This window comes from Heptranchias perlo, chromosome 31, assembly GCF_035084215.1.
Source record: "Heptranchias perlo isolate sHepPer1 chromosome 31, sHepPer1.hap1, whole genome shotgun sequence".
Taxonomy (NCBI): domain Eukaryota; kingdom Metazoa; phylum Chordata; class Chondrichthyes; order Hexanchiformes; family Hexanchidae; genus Heptranchias; species Heptranchias perlo.
The window spans coordinates 15,581,396-15,605,692 of NC_090355.1; the positions used below are offsets into that span (position 1 = coordinate 15,581,396).

The 24,297-nt window shown below is 42.5% G+C and overlaps 1 protein-coding gene and 1 long non-coding RNA gene across 4 annotated transcripts in view; one reads left to right on the forward strand and one right to left on the reverse strand.

Annotated features, from left to right (window-relative positions):
* Positions 1 to 24,297, forward strand: part of LOC137300399 (syntaxin-binding protein 1) — a 116,238-nt gene that overhangs the window by 48,490 nt on the left and 43,451 nt on the right. The gene's annotated exons all lie outside the window — the stretch shown is intronic.
* Positions 1,902 to 24,224, reverse strand: LOC137300400 (uncharacterized). Its single transcript, XR_010958074.1, has 3 exons — positions 24,124 to 24,224; positions 8,061 to 8,153; positions 1,902 to 2,138 (listed from the first exon to the last, which is right to left on the reverse strand). It is a non-coding gene; the product is annotated as an uncharacterized lncRNA (long non-coding RNA).

Consider the following 24,297-nt stretch of genomic DNA (forward strand, 5'->3'; position numbering starts at 1 on the left):
AGGCAAATAGCATAGATGCATTTAAGGGGAAGCTGGATAAGCACACGAGGGAGAAAGGAAAAGAAGGATATGGTGATAGGGTGAGATGAAGTAGGGAGGGAGGAGGCTCGTGTGGAGCATAAACACCAGCATTGACCAGTTGGGCTGAATGGCCTGTTTCTGTGCTGCAGACTTGATGTCACAGTCTTATGCTGCCAGCTCAGCTGAGATCAGGAACTCACTGTGCGGGGAACTGTAAACATGGACTTGTATTCTATCACTCCATGATTCCTGCTGGTATGTTCAGTGAGTACTCATTGGATTTTTTTTACACGAACTGTCCAGTCAAATATAATGAAATTTAACATGACTTTTTTAATACCACTGGAAAGCTAAAGTCTTTGCAGCTTATCCAGTTTTTCTTAAATCCCTGTTCATAGTGGGAATAAGGCAAATGGTGAAGTCATGGGCAGTTCACTTTGTGCATGTTCATCCTGCACATGTTGGCTTGCATTCTCAAATCTGAGCACAGTTGCTGAAAATAGGAAACTTAATAGGAAGCCCTTGATTTCCTGTGCAACCCAAAATCCTTCCAACCGCTTTTCCGATAATATTCCTGACCTAAATACTCCGTTTGGCAGATACTCAATGTTATAAAAGTTAAGGGCACTCAGTGTCTACATTACTGTTTCCCATTCCAGTGGCAAATCACGTTCTGAAAATTGTCCGAAAATTCCAGTTAAAACACCTTGGGCTCCGTTCTGAAATTGGTGCAGGGGCTGTGCACCACAATCTTGTTATTTTCTGGGGAGGGTATGGGGCAGCAAATAATTGTTTCCCTGTGTTCCATTTGAAGAGCATTATCGCCATGTTTGTTGCATTGGGTTGTACCACAGGGAGGATTCTGCTTTATGTGGGTAAACGAGTTGCCCATCATTGTGAAATGTTTCCCCCACAACCAGTATTAACCTTGTAAAAGAAAAAGACTTCTAATAGGGAGAAAAACCTGTGTTTTCTTGAAAATCCCTGGTCCAGTTGCAGTGCATAAATATTCAGGTTTCCCCTCCCCAACTACGAACCTCTGGTTAGTGAGAGGGACAGAAACAGCAGGCACATATCTTGCCCTTGTCACCAAACTATCAGTGGCCTGGAAACTGGGCACTCCCACTTGGGCTCTTACAAAATCAGTGAAGGGCACTAAAAATATCAAATTTCAGAAATAGATATTTGGAAGACTTGGGACAGGTCCAACTGCACGGGCCCGATGCCAACATTTAGAAATAAGGCCTTAATATTTAATATTGGTTTGATCAATGACTTCTCCATGAAATTGAAGTATACTTATCTTCAAAAAATGGTGGGATGACATCAAATGTCGAAAGTAAAACATCTTTAGGTGTAACAGAGAGAAACTATTTCTTCTTCATTTAAAGGGACATCATCACCCTTGAAAAGTATTCTAACCTCCCCGTACTCATTTGGCAAACCATGTTCTCACCCACAACAATTCAATGATTGTGGCTGTGGAAAACAAAGATTTTGACAGACGAGTTAAGTTGCTTTGTAAATGTAACATTGTGCTGCTCCATTTGTAACATCTGCTGTAGCATAAATGACTTAGCCATCAAAGAAGGAGGATGTGAAACAGCTCAGAATCTCATTGGAAGGATGATGATGCCCTTCAAAAATCATATATTCAGCATTTCAAGCTGATAGTCAATGTTTTACAAGAAAAAAATAGTTTTTTTTCCCCCACTGTGATTAAAGGTCATTAGTATCAAACAATCCAATCATTTGAAAGGCAGGATCAGTTGTAGGACTGAAGGTTGTGACTTTCTTCCATTGTGGGTTGTACATGAACTTGAGGCAGAGAAAAAATAAATAAATGAATGGTTGGCTTCTGAGAATATCATTTATAGTTACATTTATTTAGTCCCAAAAGAAGTTCCATGAAACAAATAAGCTGCTAAAATGTAACTTTTAAAAACTTGTCATTGTCCTCAAGGGAACTTTCTCCAGGGCATTCCAGGTGTTGTTCTATGTGAAGATTTTTTTTTTCCCCATCAAAACTGGTTGCAGCCACTTTTTTTTTTGAGATGAGTAAATTCCCTACTGCTAATGCATTAATTACTGATGTTGCATTTGTGGAATTTCAGGATCTGGAAATAAAATGGGAAGTAAGGTTTGAGTGGTGATGAGTTTTACTTAATTAAAAATAATTACAAAGATTTACACAGAATCACAGTTGGCTCCAAAGTGCTGGACGGGCATGCCTTCAGACCGCCCCTCCCTCAACCCCCGACCCCAAGAAAATAAATGTCACTCTTTCAACATTAACAGACGCCTCAATGATTTTTTTGCATCCATCATGTGTATTTTGGATTTTGGCAAACTCAGGAGCTGACACACCTTCTTGCCTTGGGCACTGGATGACCAAACATAAAAATTGTTGGGGAAAAGTACAGTCAAAAATTTAGTTTATGGCAAAATGTTCTCCTGGAGGTATCTGGGTGGAAGATGAAATGAGGATACGGAGAGCATACAACAACTGCAAATAGAAGAAATCCCACCATGTAGTGTGGAGTGGCATAGAAAGAATTTCCAAGAGATGGCTCATGTTTTGAGACAAAGGCACTTTTGTACCAAATAAGTAGCTCAGATCAAATTGAATAGAACTGCTCCAGTCTACTCCACTCCATTCTAAAAATCCTTAGCTATCCCAGTAGGCTCAGGGCTTGGGTCCTTTTACTCTCGAAAAGCACAACCTTTGGGGAGAGTTGATTGAAGTATTTAAAATGATGATGGGACTCGACTGGGTACATGTGGATAGTTTATTTGAATTAGAGAGGGAGAGAGGAGGAACAAGTGTATAACAAGAAGAACAACAACTACTTGCATTTATATAGTGCCTTTAACGTAGTAAAACATTCCAAGGCGCTTCACAGGAGCGTAGTCAGATAAAAAAAATTGACATTGAGCCAAAGAAGGAGACCTTAGGACAGATGACCAAAAGCCTGGTCAAAGGAGTAAGTTTTAAGGAGCGTCTTATAGGAGGAGAGAGAGGTAGAGAGGCAGAGAGATTTAGAGAGGAAATTCTGGAGCTTATGGCCTAGGCAGCTGAAGACATGGCCGCCAAACGGTGGGTGTTCTGGCTTGTCCACAACTCAATGTTGTGGACAAGCCAGAACAATACAGTCCAACAGCATGGCAACTATCAGAGAACCAAGGATGGCAGAGTTCTATTATGTTGATGGTTGGGGTAAATTTGTGTTGACGTCAGTATATCTGCTGCAAGTTAAAAATGGTTCAATTTTTTATGTAAATCGGGAATGAAATCGAAACGGATGGATAATTTGTAGCAGCAAATGCGACTGTCAACACCAAGATCACCGGGCGACAGGCTAGTTTTGCATAATCCTTGGTTTACAAACCCGGTCAAGTGTCTGGTGGGACAGTATCTATCTGGAGGTGAAATGAAGATCATTTTGATGCATTCGAAACTTCAGCTTCTTTGCTGAGCTCCGTTCAATTATGACACTTACTGCACACAATAAAGCATATTAGACAGATCGAGTGGCACCAGACATCACAACCTTTAGCTAAGTGAAACAGAGCACAGAGGAAAATGACATGTCAGTGAATTTTAATGGTAATTTAATTCATTGAGCTCGGACTGAGCCCTTGGGACCTGTCCATGATGGAAGATGAGGTCACATTGTCTGATATTAAACTAACTTGCTGTGTCGCATGTGGTTGTGGTATAGAGGACAATGTGTAATGGACAGAGTAGCAAGCTGCTGCGTGTGGTTATTGATAGCTTTAAACTATAGCTCATTAAAGCTGTTCTTATGGTGTTGGGTTATGCAATGGAAGTAAAACTTTAGTTGGGGGAGTGATTGGTGTAGCTGGCTATTAATGTAGAATGTGACCACAATCTTCCTTTAATACTGTATTTCTGACCTCAGTCAAGAAGGACGTGCTGAGTAGATTCTATTTAGTTTTGCAGCAGGAAGGACAATGAAGGGATTAAAAATAATTTGCTCTCTGTTTGGGGACATTTGTAGAGAAATCCTTTTACCCTACAATGCTGGAAAAGAGGGGAAAAAAAGCAAAAGGGCAATTCAAGAAGCAACACCCTTGTGTACTTCATGCATGGTGTCCCATTGGTAGAAGCATGGGAGCACCTTGCCAGCTGGCGGCCATCTTAGTCAGGGAACGGTGTGTAAAATGGGGAAGAAAATTTCAAAAATGGAGGCAATAAAATCTTTAAAAACACTTGCTTACAAACACTTAACATTTATATTGAGTAAAAATTATTAAAAAGTTATCAGTTGAGTTTGGCGCACAACATTGCAGTTGGCCTGAGGCCTCTGTTCAGAATTTTCTTTAATATCCTGTTAATAAAAGACTTGTGGGGACATTTTAGTCTGTTGTTAGGTAGTAGTGGATATGCTTTGTGAACTCATCAGTGGGTACAGTCAAAGCAAACATCCGAGAGTTGCCAGTGCTTTGCGTTAACTGCAATGAAGGTTGCTTCAAAGTGATAGCCACTGCACTTCATACAAAACAAAGTCTCCTGCACAATTTCTATGAAAACATGATCTTGTACACATCTGGAAATCTCAGAATGGAAACATTAGTCACCAAATCACTCTGCTTCCCTGCTTATATCAGACAGGGCCTATTAACATGAATGCTTCAGTGCCCTTTAATCTTGAATTAATCTTCTTCATAATTATTATTTTAGAACACTGCTTATGATCATTCATTTTCCATTGAAAAGCTCTGAGTTTGACTGCTGTTGCCTCAAAATGGTCACATGATGAGTGTTCCTGAAGGCTGGGATTCTATTAAGTTTTTGCACCATGTAAGACAACAATGGACAAACAATTTACTCCATGTTTGAAAACATTCACAAATAAATCATCTTATTCCAAATTGCATGGAAACCAACAGCTCATTTTCATCCTATTGTTACCTTCAAACTGTTACCAGGTGGCCTTTTAGTAAAATTGACTTTTCGTAAGTGCCTGGCAACACTGTACTGCGAGTTTGGTAAAATAAATATAAAAAGCTGTTCAATGGCTACAGTTCAGCAACAAATCAATAAAACAGTTTTATTTAAAGGGATGGTGCCATGTTTTTATCTTGGTCCACCTCAATTCTTGGAAAACCATACTCTCCAATGCTGTTACACCAATCACTGGGAAAGGTTCTGCTGTAGCAGACCCCAAAAGCCTGGATGGATGACAAATCAGCCCCATTTACTTTCTGCTGCCGACCGTTGGGAATACTGTATTTAAATGAACTCGCTGTGATATTCTAGATGCGTTAAGCCAGAAAAATAGCTGCTGCTGCTGGGAAGAAGAGGATAGAAAATACATGTGAGTGGATTTGGTGAACTGAGCTATCACAGCAAAGTTTCTTCCTCATGCCCTTCCTTCCTCTTTCACCACACCTCCATTGCTGTTTGAACATCTTTCTGGATTCCTGCCCTGCTGAGGGGCAGTCCTGTCTGTGTCTGAGTTGAGACTGGACATCTAAAAATGTCGCAGTTACTTTTGGCCTCCAGATGACATAATTTCCAGTTGTCTTAAGATAGACGTAAAATTGGTGATAGTTAATTATGTTGGACCCTTTATGTGTGCAGCCCACTCCTGTTCATGCCAAGTCATTGCTTGCTGAAAAAAGTTCAAATCAACCCCCCCACCGCTGCCCACATTTAGAGCTTTCTTCACCTTCCTCCTTATATACAGTATATTTATAATTTGGCAAAAATATATTTTATTAAGTAAGTAAAGCTGAAATTTGAAATATTTTTGATTCCTAAGCATGATTGAGTGCACCTGCTTTTGGTTTATGGGGAAAGCTGCTGGTTTGTCCCAGGACAGTGAATGTAACTGCAAATGACAATGAAAAATAGCACGGTCTAGCAATGAACAGCTTCAAGTTTGGTTTTGCAATTCTGATAGCACAGTAAGACAGCACAGTAAGTTCTTCTCAAACATGTTTCAATGTAGGAATTATGATATAAAAATGCATTCCTCTTCTCCTCCGGTCTGGAAGTTATTTTTTCTTTTGGTAACGATGAGGATGGATGGACATCCTGCATGAAGCTTCTGCCCGTGTTGCTGTGGAGCTTAATGGCATGAAATGTATGAGAGCAGGACATGCTGACTTGCTTGGTGTTCCTCCGTTGCTCTTTGGGGAAATGTTATTGGGGCTCCTTCATTCCCAGAAAAAATCCAAAGCTCAGTATGAGCACATGGTGTCTGGGGCACTTTTGTGGTGAAAACAAAAGGCTTATTTAACCTATTAGGATTACCGATTCCTATAATAGGCAGTCATCAAAATTTGAAATTGTCCAGTGGATTTTGCCACACCTAGTAAAACAAACCCAGTTAAAAAGCCGACATAATCATTACAGCCTGGACAAAATTGCCGTGGATTATAAAGGGAGGATATCCTTACACATCTTGGAGGGCAGACACCCCTATACATTTTGAACACATCATTTCAGTTTAAAAAAATATAGTATAGGAAATCATTCAGTGGAACAGTGGCAAAACCATCTGATGCTGGGGTATTATGGTTTAATCCAGTTAAAGCAGCCAGCAATATAATCTAACCCAGTGCCATTCTTGAACTTAGTTTCGTTGGTCTATTGTTGGCTCTGTGGCTTGGGTCAAATCCTCTTCCCCCGTGCATTACAAAAGATCGGAAACTATGTTCTGGGTTTGTGTTATATTTGTCAGAAAGGCATATTATTAAATGGGAAGTCCAACTGGATGACATGAAGCTGACTATTGTTTTCTCATATACCACGATTTGTATTTGAAGCTTGAGTGATGTTAGAGTGGGATGATGGCTCCATGCGTGGTGATGGATTTCAAATACCATATGTATATTTGTCAAAATGCACCCTTTAAACTCAGAGTCCGAAATTGAACCTAATTAAAAACACTTTCTTGTAGCTGGCAATATTCTCAGAAACTTTTTATTCTTGTTCTTAAAAAAAAACTTCATTTTTTTTAAGAAGTGTTTTTGTTGTATTTTATGGTTCAGCGTAAAGTGAGTTTGTGATCAGAATTTTACAGTTGTTAGATGTAGTTTTCGTGAAGACCACCAAGAATCTCTTTTCCTTCTGTTGCTGATTTTGTGGTCATCAAGTTGTGGGGACAAGGTGACTCCTAAGTCCCAATTTTCTGACAATGGCAAATGTAAGGTTTTCTCTGCACCCAACACATACTCTGCCTGATCTAGAATTGCTTAGAACTGATCATACAAAAAAAGGTGAAAAAAAACAATCCATTTGTCTACATAACAAAAATCTTTGACCATCAAAGTAATTATGCAGAACTATGTAGAGAATTACATAGAAATTATGACACAGAAACAGACGGTTTAGCCCAACCAGTCTGAGTTGGTGTCTACCCTCTACATGTTCAATAGTCCTAAGCCTATGTGCCTGTTCTGTTCCTGGATTCCTTTATTCCTCTTTACTTCAGCCACCTATCGAACCTATTCATAAAAGTTGACATGGTCTCCGCTTCAATCACTCACCCCACTGGTGCATTCTACAGCCTCACAACCTTCAGTGTAAAAAGATTTCTCCTGCTCTCTGTCCTTCATCGCTCACATTTAATCTCATATATATGTCCCCTCATTCTAGACTCCTCAATCACTGGAAACAGTCTGTTTCCTTCCCTTCATTATTTGACACATCTCTTTCAAATCATCCCTTAATCTTTGTTCTAACAAAAACAGCCCCATTAATTGCATGTGAAGCACTCAGAGACATGATAAGGTGTAATATAAATGCAAGTCTTTCCTTCCTTCTTATTCTCGGCCCTGCATTTCTTTATATTGATGAGCACAATGGGTTAGATCTTGACTTTGGGCAAGTGTAAAATGAGCGATAGCGACTCGGCATCCATTGTGGAAATAAAAATCGGGAGAGATGTCAAACGGGCTGCCGATTCGCTCTCACTCGTTTTACATTATGGCACAAAGTCAAGATTTACCCCAACATGCTTAAAAATCTACAAAGTATTAATGTAACTTTAAGTAAAGGTGCTTACCAATGCAATGCTCGATGTCCACAACTCTCGAGAAATGCAGCACTGTGAAATTTGCACTCCCATTTAACAAAACTTTTCCAAAACTTCTACACTCTGCAAAACAGACAACAATTCACTCTGTCAGAAATTTTCACTTTGCCTTATGGTATCACTGATAATTGTTGATGGCTTTGTATGACTGAAGTGATAAACAGGAATACATTTTGTGGAAACGGAACTGATTTTTGCATTTACGTAAACTGCACTGCTGAAAATTTCTCCATAGTGCAGAAAACATCTTTTATGTCCAGAACAGGTACCGACATTTCCACCCATTATTTGAACTGACCTCCTCTTAATTGTAATAAATCTACATTTGGTTTTTGGCCCCATGGTACACCTCTATGCTTCAGCACTGCAAACAAATTCACATAGACCGAAATGGTCGGTTTACCCCTTGAGTTCAACTCTCTCCCTCCCCATTTATACAGGTATTGTGAGTCCACCATTTATCCTGTATATCCTAGCAGTGTCTCCATATTGTGCTCTGTGGGTTGGATTTTTTTCGGCAAGTGGTAATGGCTTTTTGGCAGGGAATCCACTGATTTACTGCCAAAATGTTAATGCAATATTTTCTGCTTTCACAAGAGTATCCTGCAGTTAACAAATCCATTCAGTTGAATGTAAACTGCAAATTAATCAGGTTAACTTCTCCCCCAAATCCCATGTTGACATATTTGAACCATTTCTCATAGAGGTCCTCATTTGCTTTCAATAGGTAAGTGGTGACCTGCCTGAGTCAATACGACTTGAATTGTGTAAGTTGTACAAACCGTCACTGACTGAGCAGTAAATCTGACAGTTGTACATTTACTAACAAAAATCAAAAGAAACATTTCGCGAAGCCATTAAGGCCAACCAATTACAACACACACATGAAAAAGTTTACCAGCCAGGCTCCTGTCCTGGAGTATTCTGGATCATTCTGGAGACAAAATATTCTGAAAATATTTGCGCACAATAGGAGTAACTTTGACTCTGGTCAACAGTTTAAAACATGTGATATCGGGGCCAGCACCCATTAAACACCCTTCCCATTGACATCAATGGAAACTAAAATCAGGAGAGGTGTTTATTGGGTGGACCAGCCAATAACGCCCATTTTACACCACCGTCCAGAGTCAGAATTACCCCCAGTAATGTGTCTGTTAGCTCTCAGTATATCAGGAATCAGTTTAAAAACAGACCCATGATCCAGTTTCATTTTTGATTTTGGTTTTGAAATCTTTTTGTCACAGGGCTATGCAAGTGAGACTCTTTCATTTTATCGCTAAAAGGATATTAACCATAATGATTCCTTTAATTAAACTTTATTTTGGACACTGAAATGATATTTCTGAGTTATTGGTGTGCAACAGGTATGCATAGAAAAATCACCAGTTCATTCTCTGCTCCGAGCCAATACATTCATTTTCTTTCTGATATCCCAGTTCTCATTGAGGATATGTTTCATTTATTTTTTTCTGACCACCTCTCGCCCTCAACTTGCTCACTTTTTTGAAGGCACAATATTATACTCATTTCCATTTTCTTTTCTGATTTTACCATTCATTTATCGCTGTTCCTGAACTGCAATATATTTATATTGCTTATGTGAAAATCAACAGAATTTTGAGCAGAGTTTTTGCGATCAGTACATCACATCACCATGGAACATTTTGCAGAAACAAAACTGCAAATCTGAAATAAAACAGAAAATGCTAGACATGCACAACAAATCCATCCGCCTCTGGAAAAGAGAAAAGACAGGTTAATGTTTTGGATGTATATCCATCTCCGGAAGAAGGGGTTATACTCAAATTGTGAACTTGTCTCTCCTCCTTACAGATGTTGATGATGTGGAGATGCCGGTGATGGACTGGGGTTGACAATTGTAAACAATTTTACAACACCAAGTTATAGTCCAGCAATTTTATTTTAAATTCACAAGCTTTCGGAGGCTTCCCCCTTCGTCAGGTGAACGATGTGAAAAAAATTTTTTTTCACATCGTTCACCTGACGAAGGGGGAAGCCTTACAGATGTTGACAGACTTGCTATGGAACATTTTGTGCTGGTCCTAATCTAAAAGCATTCGGTTCCAGTTCCGGGGCTTATAGCCGTGTTTGGGTGGCAGCTAAATAGGTTGTGCGCTGAGGCAGTTGTTGCTAGTAGGCCATCCGCTTTGCTTTCTACAATGGCAATCATCACACATATATCACCCATCCACTTTCCTCTTTGTAATTGATAAGAACTGGGGACAAAGCGGTGAAGAAAAAGAGGTTGGTTGAGTCACACACTTCCAAAAGTAAGTCACTGTGCAGACCGCATTGAGATGTTTCTGCAGGACAGAAAACAAAGAGCGGCAGCATCAAGTGTACAGAATATGTGCTGCTAGTTCTCCTTCTCCACTACTGAAAAGCTAACGTTTCCAAAGCCGAATTTCTTTTTTTTGGAGAGCAGCTGCTTTAGCTATCCCTTGCCCACAGAAGCAGTATCAATATGGGGCACTGCAGATGGAAAATTGTGAAATTGGGTGCAAAGCCTCCCAATGGTGAACATTCATGGGAAGGACAACCCCTCAAATAATGATCCGATTTTTCAAGACCTGAAATGTAAATCCATGAAGTCTGGAAGATATCCTGGCAGATGGCTGAAAAAACAATAATTTTCATTCTCTGAAGTGGGGAGGACAGAATTTCAGTTAGTATTAATCTTGCTTTCAACAATTCGACTGAATCCTGTTAGATTCTGATTATATTGAAATAGGCCAAGATTCCTGTTGTGCCATTGGAGGTGCTTTAATGGAAGCATTATCTTGCGCATTTCTGGAATGTTCCACTAAGCTGGGGCTTCTGTGGGTTTAATCGGGGATTGGCTACAGCAATATTCAGAAATGTGCTTTGGTACAGCTCTCGTGGTGGCATTGTCTCTGTGCTGGAGAGTTTTTGGGAGGGTCAGCTCTTGATACAGCCAGGAACATCTTACATCAATGCTGGCACATTGACCATTGTCATAGATTTGTGCTGTGACAAACACTCTCGTTGTAGAGTGAACACTTACAATGTGGCTTACAGAGTTCGTTTCACGTTTACATCTTTTTCTAAACAGAAAGGGGTAGATTTTAATTTTGTGCGATAGTGTAAAATGGATAACAGCGAATCGGCAGCCCATTTACACATCTCCCGATTTTTATTTCCATTGATGTAGAATCATCGAATCTTACATCACAGAAGGAGGCCATTTGGCGCGTCGTGCCTGTGCTGGCTCTTCGAAAGAGCTGTCCAATTTAGAGTTCAATGGAAAAGATGTAAAATGGGCTGCCGATTCGCTATCACCTGTTTTACACTATGACACAAAGTCAAAATCTACCCCAAAGATACAGAATTAATCAGATGTGAGAGAAAGCTCAATTTACCAACTGGAAAAAAATGTTACGTCACTTTACCAGACAACAACACTGCATTAAATGAATAAATTTTTGCTATACGATTAGATTCTCTTGCCAGAAATATGCAGGTAGTAAGAATACAGATAGAAATATACATGAAGTGCAGGTAATTTACCAAGGAATGTTATATCCCTTCGATCAGCAGTATGCCTCTATGATGAACCCTAATGGTGTTGCATATGTGGAGTCAAGATCAGGTGTAGTCTTCAGGTGAAGTGGAGTTTGAGAGTGTGGGATAATTGGACCGGGGGTACAGACACAAGACAGTCAATGAGATGTGCAGATATCTTGTATACAACTTGCACTCTCTGTAGGTTGCGTTACTTAGTTCTTGGAGTGCTTTCTTGTCATGCTTTTTCCATAGAATCATAGAATCATAGAAGTTTACAACATGGAAACAGGCCCTTCAGCCCAACATGTCCATATCGCCCAGTTTATACCACTAAGCTAGTCCCAGTTGCCTGCACTTGGCCCATATCCCTCTATACCCATCTTACCCATGGAACTGTCCAAATGCTTTTTAAAAGACAAAATTGTACCCGCCTCTACTACTGCCTCTGGCAGCTCGTTCCAGACACTCACCACCCTTTGAGTGAAAAAATTGCCCCTCTGGACCCTTTTGTATCTCTCCCCTCTCACCTTAAATCTATGCCCCTCGTTATAGACTCCCCGACCTTTGGGAAAAGATTTTGACTATCTACCTTATCTATGCCCCTCATTATTTTATGGACTTCTATAAGATCACCCCTTAACCTCCTACTCTCCAGGGAAAAAAGTCTCAGTCTATCCAACCTCTCCCTATAAGTCAAACCATCAAGTCCCGGTAGCATCCCAGTAAATCTTTTCTGCACTCTTTCTAGTTTAATAATATCCTTTCTATAATAGGGTGACCAGAACTGTACACAGTATTCCAAGTGTGGCCTAACTAATGTCTTGTACAACTTCAACAAGACATCCCAACTCCTGTATTTAATGTTCTGACCAATGAAACCAAGCATGCTGAATGCCTTCTTCACCACCCTATCCACCTGTGACTCCACTTTCAAGGAGCTATGAACCTGTACTCCTAGATCTCTTTGTTCTATAACTCTCCCCAACGCCCTACCATTAACGGAGTAGGTCCTGGCCCGATTCGATCTACCAAAATACATCACCTCACATTTATCTAAATTAAACTCCATTTGTCATTCATAGGCCCACTGGCCCAATTTATCAAGATCCCGTTGCAATCCTAGATAACCTTCTTCACTGTCCACAATGCCACCAATCTTGGTGTCATCTGCAAACTTACTAACCATGCCTCCTAAATTCTCATCCAAATCATTAATATAAATAACAAATAACAGCGGACCCAGCACCGATCCCTGAGGCACACCGCTGGTCACAGGCCTCCAGTTTGAAAAACAACCCTCTACAGCCACCCTCTGTCTTCTGTCGTCAATCCAATTTTGTATCCAATTGGCTACCTCACCTTGGATCCCGTGAGATTTAACCTTATGTAACAACCGACCATGCGGTACCTTGTCAAATGCTTTGCTGAAGTCCATGTAGACCACGTCTACTGCACAGCCCTCATCTATCTTCTTGGTTACCCCTTCAAAAAACTCAATCAAATTCGTGCGACATGATTTTCCACTCACAAATCCATGCTGACTGTTCCCAATCAGTCCCTGCCTCTCCAAATGCCTGTAGATCCTGTCTCTCAGAATACCCTCTAACAACTTACCCACTACAGATGTCAGGCTCACCGGTCTGTAGTTCCCAGGCTTTTCCCAGCCGCCCTTCTTAAACAAAGGCACAACATTTGCTACCCTCCAATCTTCAGGCACCTCACCTGTAGCTGTCGATGATTCAAATATCTCTGCTAGGGGACCAGCAATTTCCTCCCTAACCTCCCATAACGTCCTGGGATACATTTCATCAGGTCCCGGAGATTTATCTACCTTGATGCACGTTAAGACTTCCAGCACCTCCCTCTCTGTAATATGTACACTCCTCAAGATATCACTATTTATTTCCCCAAGTTCCCTAACATCCATGCCTTTCTCAACCGTAAATACCGATGTGAAATATTCATTTAGGATCTCACCCATCTCTTGTGGTTCCGCACATGGATGACCTCGTTGATCCTTAAGAGGCCCTACTCTCTCCCGAGTTACTCTTTTGCCCTTTATGTATTTGTAGAAGCTCTTTGGATTCTCCTTTGCCTTATCTGCCAAAGCAATCTCATGTCCCCTTTTTGCCCTCCTGATTTCTCTCTTAACTCTACTCCGGCAATCTCTATACTCTTCAAGGGATCCACTTGATCCCAGCTGCCTATGCATGTCATATGCCTCCTTCTTCTTTTTGACTAGTGCCTCAATCTCCCGAGTCATCCAAGGTTCCCTACTTCTACCAGCCTTGCCCTTCACTTTATAAGGAATGTGCTTACCCTGAACCCTGGTTAACACACTTTTGAAGGCCTCCCACTTACCAGACGTCCCTTTGCCTGCCAACAGACTCTCCCAATCAACTTCTGAAAGTTCCTGTCTAATACCATCAAAATTGGCCTTTCCCCAATTTAGAATTTTAACTTTTGGGCCAGACCTATCATTCTCCATAGCTATCTTAAAACTAATGGAATTATGATCACTGGTCCCAAAGTGATCCCTCACTAACACTTCTGTCACCTGCCCTTCCTTAATTCCCAAGAGGAGGCCACGTTTTGCCCCCTCTCTAGTTGGGCCATCCACATACTGAATGAGAAATTCCTCCTGAATCCACTCAACAAATTTCTCTCCATCCAAGCCCCGAATGCTATGGCTGTCCCAGTCAATGTTGGGAAAGTTAAAGTCCCCTACTATTACCACCCTATTTTTCTTGCAGCTGTCTGTAATCTCCTTACATATTTGCTCCTCAATTTCCCGTTGACTATTTGGGGGCCTGTAGTACAATCCTATCAAAGTGATCTCTCCCTTCTTATTTTTCAGTTCTACCCATATAGACTCAGTGGGCAAACCCTTGGATATATCCTCTCTCACTACTGCCGTGATGTTCTCCCTAATCAAGAACGCAACTCCCCCTCCTCTCTTACCTCCTGCTCTATCTTTCCTATAGCATCTGTACCCTGGAACATTGAGCTGCCAGTCCTGCCCCTCCCTTACCCATGTTTCAGTAATAGCTATAACATCCCAGTCCCATGTACCCATCCATGCCCTGAGTTCATCTGCCTTGCCCATCAGACTTCTTGCATTGAAATAAATGCAGTTTAATCTAGACTTCCCTTGGTCTTTGCCCTGCTTTCTCAGACCATCTGTCCGGTCATGTTTTGCACACTCTCCCTTACTGTCTTTTGTTTCTGTCACCACTTTACTTCCCACTGACTTCCTGCATCGGTTCCCATCCCCCTACCACATTAGTTTAAACCCTCCCCAACAGCACTAGCAAACACTCCCCCTCGGACATTGGTTGCAGTCCTGCCCAGATGCAGACCGTCCAATTTGTACTGGTCCCACCTTCCCCAGAACCGGTTCCAATGTCCCAGGAATTTGAATCCCTCCCTCTTGCACCATCTCTCAAGCCACGTATTCATCCTAGCTATCCTGTCATTCCTTCTCTGACTAGCCCATGGCACTGGTAGCAATCCTGAGATTACTACCTTTGAGGTCCTACTTTTTAGTTTAACTCCTAACTCCCTAAATTCAGCTTGTAGGACCTCATCCCGTTTTTTACCTATATCGTTGGTACCTATATGCACCACGACAACTGGCTGTTCACCCTCCCCCTCCAGAATGTCCTGCAGCCGCTCTGAGGCATCCCTGACCCTTGCACCAGGGAGGCAACATACCATCCTGGAGTCTCGGTTGCGTCCGCAGAAATGCCTGTCTATTCCCCTTACAATCGAGTCCTCTATCACTATAGCTCTGCCACTCTTTTTCCTGCCCTCCTGTGCAGCAGAGCCAGCCACGGTGCCATGAACCTGGCCGCTGCCACCTTCCCCTGGTGAGCCATCACCCCCAACAGTATCCAAAACGGTATACCTGTTTGAGAGGGGGATGGCCACAGGGGTCCCCTGCACTACCTGCCTGCACCTCTTACTCTGCCTGGTGGTCACCCATTCAATTTCTGCCTGTACTCCCTTTACCTGCGGTGTGACCAACTCGCTAAACGTGCTATCCACGAGTTTCTCTGCATCGCGGATGCTCCATCATGCTTGCATGTCACAATCAATCAGAGACAATTGTAATGAATAAGTAATTTTTTGTTTGAGTCCTCCCAGCTCCATCTCCAAGGTAATTGGTGTTCGAGTACTGTCCTCCACAGTGCCATCTGCCTGAAAGCTCTCAAAACCTTCCCACTCCCTCCTGCCAGCAAAATCACTCTTAAGCTCCCCAAGACTTCGAGGGCAAGGACATGTCTCCTCCCTTAGTGCTTCCTAGTGCTGCTACTCACCAATCCCATCCACATCTCCCCCCCAGCGCTACCCGAAGAAAATGTCTGCAGCCCCAATCCCAGCCAGAGCCCAAGAACTGGCTTTGAAACTGTTTGAAGCCCTTGTTACGCTGTAATTAAGATAGTTCGAAACAATTCTCTGGCCATGGCTGGGAATGCATCTATGGTCCTTTTCTGGAGGTGTGTGGGTCGGTTTCCTGGAATGACTTTTCCAGCATTGAGCCGGGAACCCATCTTAGTTATTTAAAGTGCATTCAGCAATTATTATACTTTAGTTAACTAAAGCAGTCTTCACAGTTCAGGGATGGGAAAGCATTGTTGTAAAGTTTCTGAGAAAGGAAGGAATTCATGAAGACTTATTGCCTTCTTCCTTCTTTACCCCAATAGTACAAATCCCAAGTTACTCCCAACATGACCACATTCTAAGTCCTTCCCTTCTCAACCCTTCCGGACTCTAAGACCTTCTCCACAGTACTTCTGTACTTTGCAACTGCCCCACCACAATTCTCATATCTTGTGACCCCCACTACTAATGGACTCAAACTGCCATGCATCCCCTTCCCTGATGCTCATTGAGCCCAGCATCCATTTTACTCCCAGATCCCTGATAGCATTACCAGTGTTCCTCGAAACTGCAAACCCCCTCTTCCAGTGTTGATCGCCAACCCAGTACTCCCACACCCAGTAGCCCCTGTTCCAAATTCCATGGCCCACCACTGGAAACCTGAACAACAGTACCCTGCAAACCACTCCCACACTCCCAACACGCCGCTCCCAATACTCAGACACTGGAAACCCATTCCCACCACCCTCTGATACAAAGACCTCCTTCTCCACACAGAATGAAGTACTGCAGTACCAGAGATTACCATATAACAAATTCTCAATCTCAAGCATCAAAGCAAAGCATTTCCCTACAGAAATAGGAGGTTAAAAAAATCAGGTCAGTCACCTCAGGCGGAATAGCTTATGTTGCAAAAAGAAAATCTAAAAAAGGAGGGAAATAAAAAAGGGCAAAAAAAAATACAAAAACTCAATTGCTTTTGATATCCTGAAATTAGCTTTTTAACTCTGTTAATCAGTCTTGAGCATAATGAGCCATTGTCGACATTTTGAGATCAGAATTAATTGCTGTGCATTCGCCCGCAGGTTTATAAAGTGAAGTGAATGAGAAGTAATTTGATAGCATGGATCAGGTGTAAAGTTGGCTTCAATGTACTGCTGGCGAACAGCTGTATTGAAATCAGCATCAGGTATAGTTGGTTGGATCGAGTGCGACACTAGGTCTGGTATATAGAATTAGACTGGGGCACAACTTTGGGTGAGATGAACAGCTGTCAGAAGTCAATTTTTATTCGAATGTGAGTGGAACATGTGTTGCAGCCACACTTCTGACGGAATTCCAGCTACTTTCAAAGATTTTTAAAATCTGAACTATTTCACAATCTTTGTTTAATTGTTGGGCAAGATCAGAAAAATGTCAGCAGTGTTTCGGGCTCAGTGGAGAATATGATGATGTGCCATTTGCAGCTGCAAACATCATCAATAAGTAACTGTTGTCGTCAAAAAGCATTCCCAAGTCAGTAATATATTACTGTTAGCTGTGTTAGGCTAAGGGACTGAATGCATTATATGTTCAGTATTTCAGTCATATTGTAACCAATTTTCCTTCAAAAGAAAAGATTTACATATAAGAAACTCACCTTATTGGGTTACATTTGGAAGCAAAATTGAACATGAAACTTATATAACTACAATTGTTTTTCCCTTATCTTTTAAAAGGGTGAAAGTAAAAATATACATGTTGATGACCAGCAGGAAAGGGAAGATTTTACAGAAGGATGATTTGAAATACTGAATGCAAAATGGTACATCATCACATTCACCGCCAAGCTCTAAACACTGCTGTAGCTCCTTCTTTCTATTCAAAATAAAGACAATTTTGTGGTGCCATTTCCTGTTGTTGAACAAACAGCTTCAGTTGAGGTTTAAGCGGATTTCTTAGGTCAGAGTAAGAATTGCTCGTGCAGTTGGATCAGGAAACTGGCAAACGTCTTCATTTCTATAATTAGATTTAATCCTTCCTTTTTTTTCCTGAGCTTCAGATTACAACCGAGGAGAGCAGGCCTCCAATTAGAATCAGTAAGGAGCAGAAACTAATTAGGAAGTGTAGATGAATATACACATTATAATAACCGTCACAGAGTGCTGAAAGGGATTACAGGAATTGTTTTACATTTTTCTATTACACCGCTGAGTCACTAATCATTGTGTGGAGATGCCGGTGATGGACTGGGGTTGACAATTGTAAACAATTTTACAACACCAAGTTATAGTCCAGCAATTTTATTTTAAATTCACAAGCTTTCGGAGGCTTCCTCCTTCGTCAGGTGAACGATGTGAAAATGAAATCCTCGAAATGAAATCGCATTTATAATTCACAGAACAATGCTTGGTGATTACAGACAGTTTTTTCAACTGCCCGTTGCCAAGACAATCAGTGTGCAGACAGACAAGTGTTACCTGCCAGGTCTCAGAATATACAAATCACCAAAAAAAACAACAAACAAAAAAAAACAGAGATAGAGAGGTAGAAACATAGAAAAGACAGCAACTGACCCGTTATATTAAAAACAGATAACATTTGTTCGCTGGTGGGGTAACGTGTTGCGTGACATGAACCCAAGATCCCGGTTGAGGCCGTCCTCATGGGTGCGGAACTTGGCTATCAATTTCTGCTCGACGATTTTGCGTTGTCGTGTGTCTCGAAGGCCGCCTTGGAGTACGCTTACCCGAAGGTCGGTGGATGAATGTCCATGACTGCTGAAGTGTTCCCCGACTGGGAGGGAACCCTCCTGTTTGGCGATTGTTGCGCGGTGTCCGTTCATCCGTTGTCGCAGCGTCTGCATGGTCTCGCCAATGTACCATGCTCTGGGGCATCCTTTCCTGCAACGTATGAGGTAGACAACGTTGGCCGAGTCACAGGAGTATGAACCATGCACCTGGTGGGTGGTGTCCTCTCGTGTGATGGTGGTATCTGTGTCGATGATCTGGCATGTCTTGCAGAGGTTACCGTGGCAGGGTTGTGTGGTGTCGTGGACGCTGTTCTCTTGAAAGCTAGGTAATTTGCTGCGAACGATGGTCTGTTTGAGGTTGGGTGGCTGTTTAAAGGCGAGTAGTGGAGGTGTGGGGATGGCCATAGCGAGGTGTTTGTCCTCATTGATGACATGTTGAAGGCTGCGGAGAACATGGCGTAGTTTCTCCGCTCCGGGGAAGTACTGGACGACAAAGGGTACTCTGTTGGTTGCGTCCCGTGTTAGTCTCCTGAGGAGGTCTATGCGATTTTTTGCTGTGGCCCGTCGGAACTGTCGATCGATGAGTCGAGCGTCATATCCCGTTCTTACTCGGGCGTCTTTCAGCGTCTGTAGGTGTCCATCGCGTTCCTCCTCGTCTGAGCAGACCCTGTGTATTCGCAGGGCCTGTCCATAGGGGATGGCCTCTTTGACGTGGTTTGGGTGGAAGCTGGAAAAGTGGAGCATCGTGAGGTTGTCCGTGGGCTTGCGGTAGAGTGAGGTGCTGAGGTGCCCGTCTTTGATGGAGATTCGTGTGTCCAAGAAAGAAACTGATTCTGAGGAGTAGTCCATGGTGAGCTTGATGGTGGGATGGAACTTGTTGATGTTATCGTGTAGTCTCTTTAGTGATTCCTTGCCGTGGGTCCATAGAAAGAAAATGTCGTCGATGTATCTGGTGTATAGTGTTGGTTGGAGGTTTTGTGCAGTGAAGAAGTCCTGCTCGACCTTGTGCATGAAAATGTTGGCGTATTGGGGTGCGAATTTGGTCCCCATGGCTGTTCCGTGTGTTTGAGTAAAGAACTGGTTATCGAAGGTGAAGACATTGCGATCCTTGGACACACGAATCTCCATCAAAGACGGGCACCTCAGCACCTCACTCTACCGCAAGCCCACGGACAACCTCACGATGCTCCACTTTTCCAGCTTCCACCCTAACCACGTCAAAGAGGCCATCCCCTATGGACAGGCCCTGCGAATACACAGGGTCTGCTCAGACGAGGAGGAACGCGATGGACACCTACAGACGCTGAAAGACGCCCGAGTAAGAACGGGATATGACGCTCGACTCATCGATCGACAGTTCCGACGGGCCACAGCAAAAAATCGCATAGACCTCCTCAGGAGACTAACACGGGACGCAACCAACAGAGTACCCTTTGTCGTCCAGTACTTCCCCGGAGCGGAGAAACTACGCCATGTTCTCCGCAGCCTTCAACATGTCATCAATGAGGACAAACACCTCGCTATGGCCATCCCCACACCTCCACTACTCGCCTTTAAACAGCCACCCAACCTCAAACAGACCATCGTTCGCAGCAAATTACCTAGCTTTCAAGAGAACAGCGTCCACGACACCACACAACCCTGCCACGGTAACCTCTGCAAGACATGCCAGATCATCGACACAGATACCACCATCACACGAGAGGACACCACCCACCAGGTGCATGGTTCATACTCCTGTGACTCGGCCAACGTTGTCTACCTCATACGTTGCAGGAAAGGATGCCCCAGAGCATGGTACATTGGCGAGACCATGCAGACGCTGCGACAACGGATGAACGGACACCGCGCAACAATCGCCAAACAGGAGGGTTCCCTCCCAGTCGGGGAACACTTCAGCAGTCATGGACATTCATCCACCGACCTTCGGGTAAGCGTACTCCAAGGCGGCCTTCGAGACACACGACAACGCAAAATCGTCGAGCAGAAATTGATAGCCAAGTTCCGCACCCATGAGGACGGCCTCAACCGGGATCTTGGGTTCATGTCACGCTACACGTTACCCCACCAGCGAACAAATGTTATCTGTTTTTAATATAACGGGTCAGTTGCTGTCTTTTCTATGTTTCTACCTCTCTATCTCTGTTTTTTTTTGTTTGTTGTTTTTTTTGGTGATTTGTATATTCTGAGACCTGGCAGGTAACACCTGTCTGTCTGCACACTGATTGCCTTGGCAACGGGCAGTTGAAAAAACTGTCTGTAATCACCAAGCATTGTTCTGTGAATTATAAATGCGATTTCATTTCGAGGATTTCATTTTCACATCGTTCACCTGAGGAAGGAGGTAGCCTCCGAAAGCTTGTGAATTTAAAATAAAATTGCTGGACTATAACTTGGTGTTGTAAAATTGTTTACAATTCACTAATCATTGGCCATGTCCCACTAGTCTAATTTCATTCATGACAGACAAAGCCAGATACAAACACCTGTGTATTTCCCATTCATTAACTTGTCACAATGCTATTATTATGTTGACTCCAAGGACAGAAGGGATAGAATCCACAATAGGTGTTTGCATCTACTTGGGCACAACATTTGGATGCAAAAACACCTCTGTGGAGTTCATGATATCTTGTCTACTTATTTCTTTAATTGGCGGTCCCAATTATCTCCTCTCTTCTCCTGACACGCAGTTACTCAGAATCCCGTAGAGTTCCATGGACCTCAGCAGTCCTCCGCTGACTTGTCCGGGTGCTTGAGTACGAGACTCAGCTGTTCAGTAATGGGAGACATTACAGCCAAGTGCCAATTCTTTATCTTCCTGATGTCTACTTGCACACAGGACTCAGTGGGTAGTGATCGGGAGTCGGAAGGAACCCTGGCTGATTCTTCTGCTCCTTAGCCCAGGGATTATAAAGTCAACAGTAGCACCCCCTACCACCACTCTGGCTGAGGTTACCTAACTCAGCATAGAGCAATAATCAAATTACCTCAGCCTGCAAAGCTAAAGAGGACCAGCAATCAGCAATCTTATTTACATTTACAAAAATTCACTGCTGGCTACTCCTGTCAAATCAAAGTGTTTTTTTGCTTGAAAAAAATTCAAGTTATGCAGTAGTTTGATCTCAGCAATTCCAATAACACAGCACAGGAGGTATTTTTTGCATGGTTTCAATAACTCAAAACAATTCAAATTAACAGGAGTAGACTAGAAAGAAAAGTACTAAGTGTAGGGCAACCTTTTAACCATCACATACGTTAAATATAATTTTTCAAGATAGCGGGTACTGAAGACGAGTTCTCATCTTGGTGGGGAGTTTTCAGATCGACTTGGTTTTTGCTATAGACACTCTGTTGGATGCTGCCAGCCTGTTGGATGCTGCCACCCTATTGGATACGTCCAGCCTGACTGCTGCAGAAATGTTGTGGTGAAGATACTGTTCCTGCTGCAGAGCAAACATTTCATCACAGTTTTGAATCAAGGATCTGAACTGCGGTTGGTTTTCTTTTCAAGTGCTTATGGACAGTCACTAACCAAAACTAGACAAAAATACAGCATTGGGACAATGACTGCTCATTTATCACCAGCATTTAAAACTGTTTGTGAAGCAGCTCTGTTATTTGTCACATTATTAGTTTTATGAGATTTTAGCATTTTCTTCTTGCACTGAATGGTCCATCTGCTGCTCTCTCCAATCTGACTGGTCAGCCTAATGAACCAATAAGGTTGCATAACAATGGAGGGCACTCAATCTGTCTATTAATACTAATTTACCTTCTGTGATGTTGCTTCTGGATTTATTTGAATTGGTTTCTTACCCCCTCCTGCCACTGGTGGGCAGTGCTCAGCATGCCATGAGCAGAAATGGAGCCTTTGTTTTCTTCCAGTTTAACCCCTCTGCAGTGAAAACTTTCTTTTCCTCAGTGAGCTCATTCTCCATCTCCCTGAATTCATTCATTTGTTCATTCATTTATTCATTCTCTCTCTCTCACGCACACACAAACACACACACACACATATATATGTTATTTTAGCTCATAACTCAGCCTCTGTGCTCCACAGTTGTGTTGATTTGATTTGCTGTATACTTGTTTTTCTGGCCTCTGCTATCTGTTGTGCATTCCTCAAATCAATAAATACAAGCAGGAATTCAACTGGCCAGTTTGAGCTTTCATTGGAAGCATCGAGAGACATGTGAATATTGGGAGTCAGCAAACCAGCTTGAGTATGCATGGAGGCTCCTGAGAAATGTATTCTCATGAGGAAACAGATAAATATTTGGACCCACAAGAGCCATTCTGTTTCAGCAAACTGAGTACCATAATATAGGAGACATAAGAACTATGCCTAAATGTGTCATTTTTTTTACTGTGGATCAGATATTTGTTTTCAGCAAATGCTCAGGCAAGTTCTGAGAATTTTCTAATAAAGTCCACATTTTGGACCTTAATTCATATCGTAATTTGTAATCAAAACAATCATTGCAATGTGGAAGTACACCTAACAGCAGCATGTTCTCAAATAACTACAGTGCAGAGCAATCTTTAAGGCCCCATCCGAATATGGACGAGCAATAGGAGGCCTTCTCCACAGCTATACATTCCAAAATATAAGACCTGATTTTAACCTAACCCACTGGGCGGGAATGGGGCGGGAACAGGTCATACGCCCATATTGCACCTTGCCTGATTTTACTCTCGAGTGAAGAGTAAAATCAAGTGGTGTATAAAATGGGCGTCCAATCCAAACCCGCCCCATTCCCACCCAGCCAGTGAGGTTAGAATGACCCCCATAGTCTATGGAAATTAGGAATGAGCTCACATCAGTTAATTTTGGCTTCAGGGTCACCAGTTGCTCTTTGAGATGGTGACCATGTGACCTTCAATGATTTTAACAAAATCGTTCTGGTGATGGCCAGTGCATCCATACAACAGGCAGGCTTCGGAGACAACTAAAAATGATGACTGTAAACCAAATAATAGTTTCACTTGTGCTAGGGATGACAGAGAAAGCTGAACGTCACATTTTCCTGCAGCAGTTGCAACAGCAGTTGATTGGATACAACTTTACAGACAGGTTGAAAGGCAAATTCAAACTACAAAAGTCAAACTCTCATTCAGAATGGAAATATGGTATAAAAGCTGTTGATGCTGACAGGATAGTCAGGCCTTTTGGAATAGACGGTAAGGTTAATTACACAGCCAGCTGTTACATTTCCTGATCGCATGAGCGATTGGCAAACACTGAGTCAGAAACTTGCAGAACACACATGAGGGCAAGGCAGTCCTCAGTGAACCTCTCAGCGCTTTGTCAACAGGCAGAAATTAATTTGGAATAAACTCTTGTTGGCACATAATGAAGATTCCAACCTGAGCATTGAGTTTTCAGGAAAGCTGCAGTCCCATCATCAAAACTTTCTTCGAGGCTCCTGGAGCTGCCTTTCAATAAATAACATTCTCAAAGCTTCTGAGTTGTGACGAAAGGTCCTCACCGGAAATGTTAACTCATCTGTTCTCTCCACTGACCCTCCGGAGTGGAGAGAA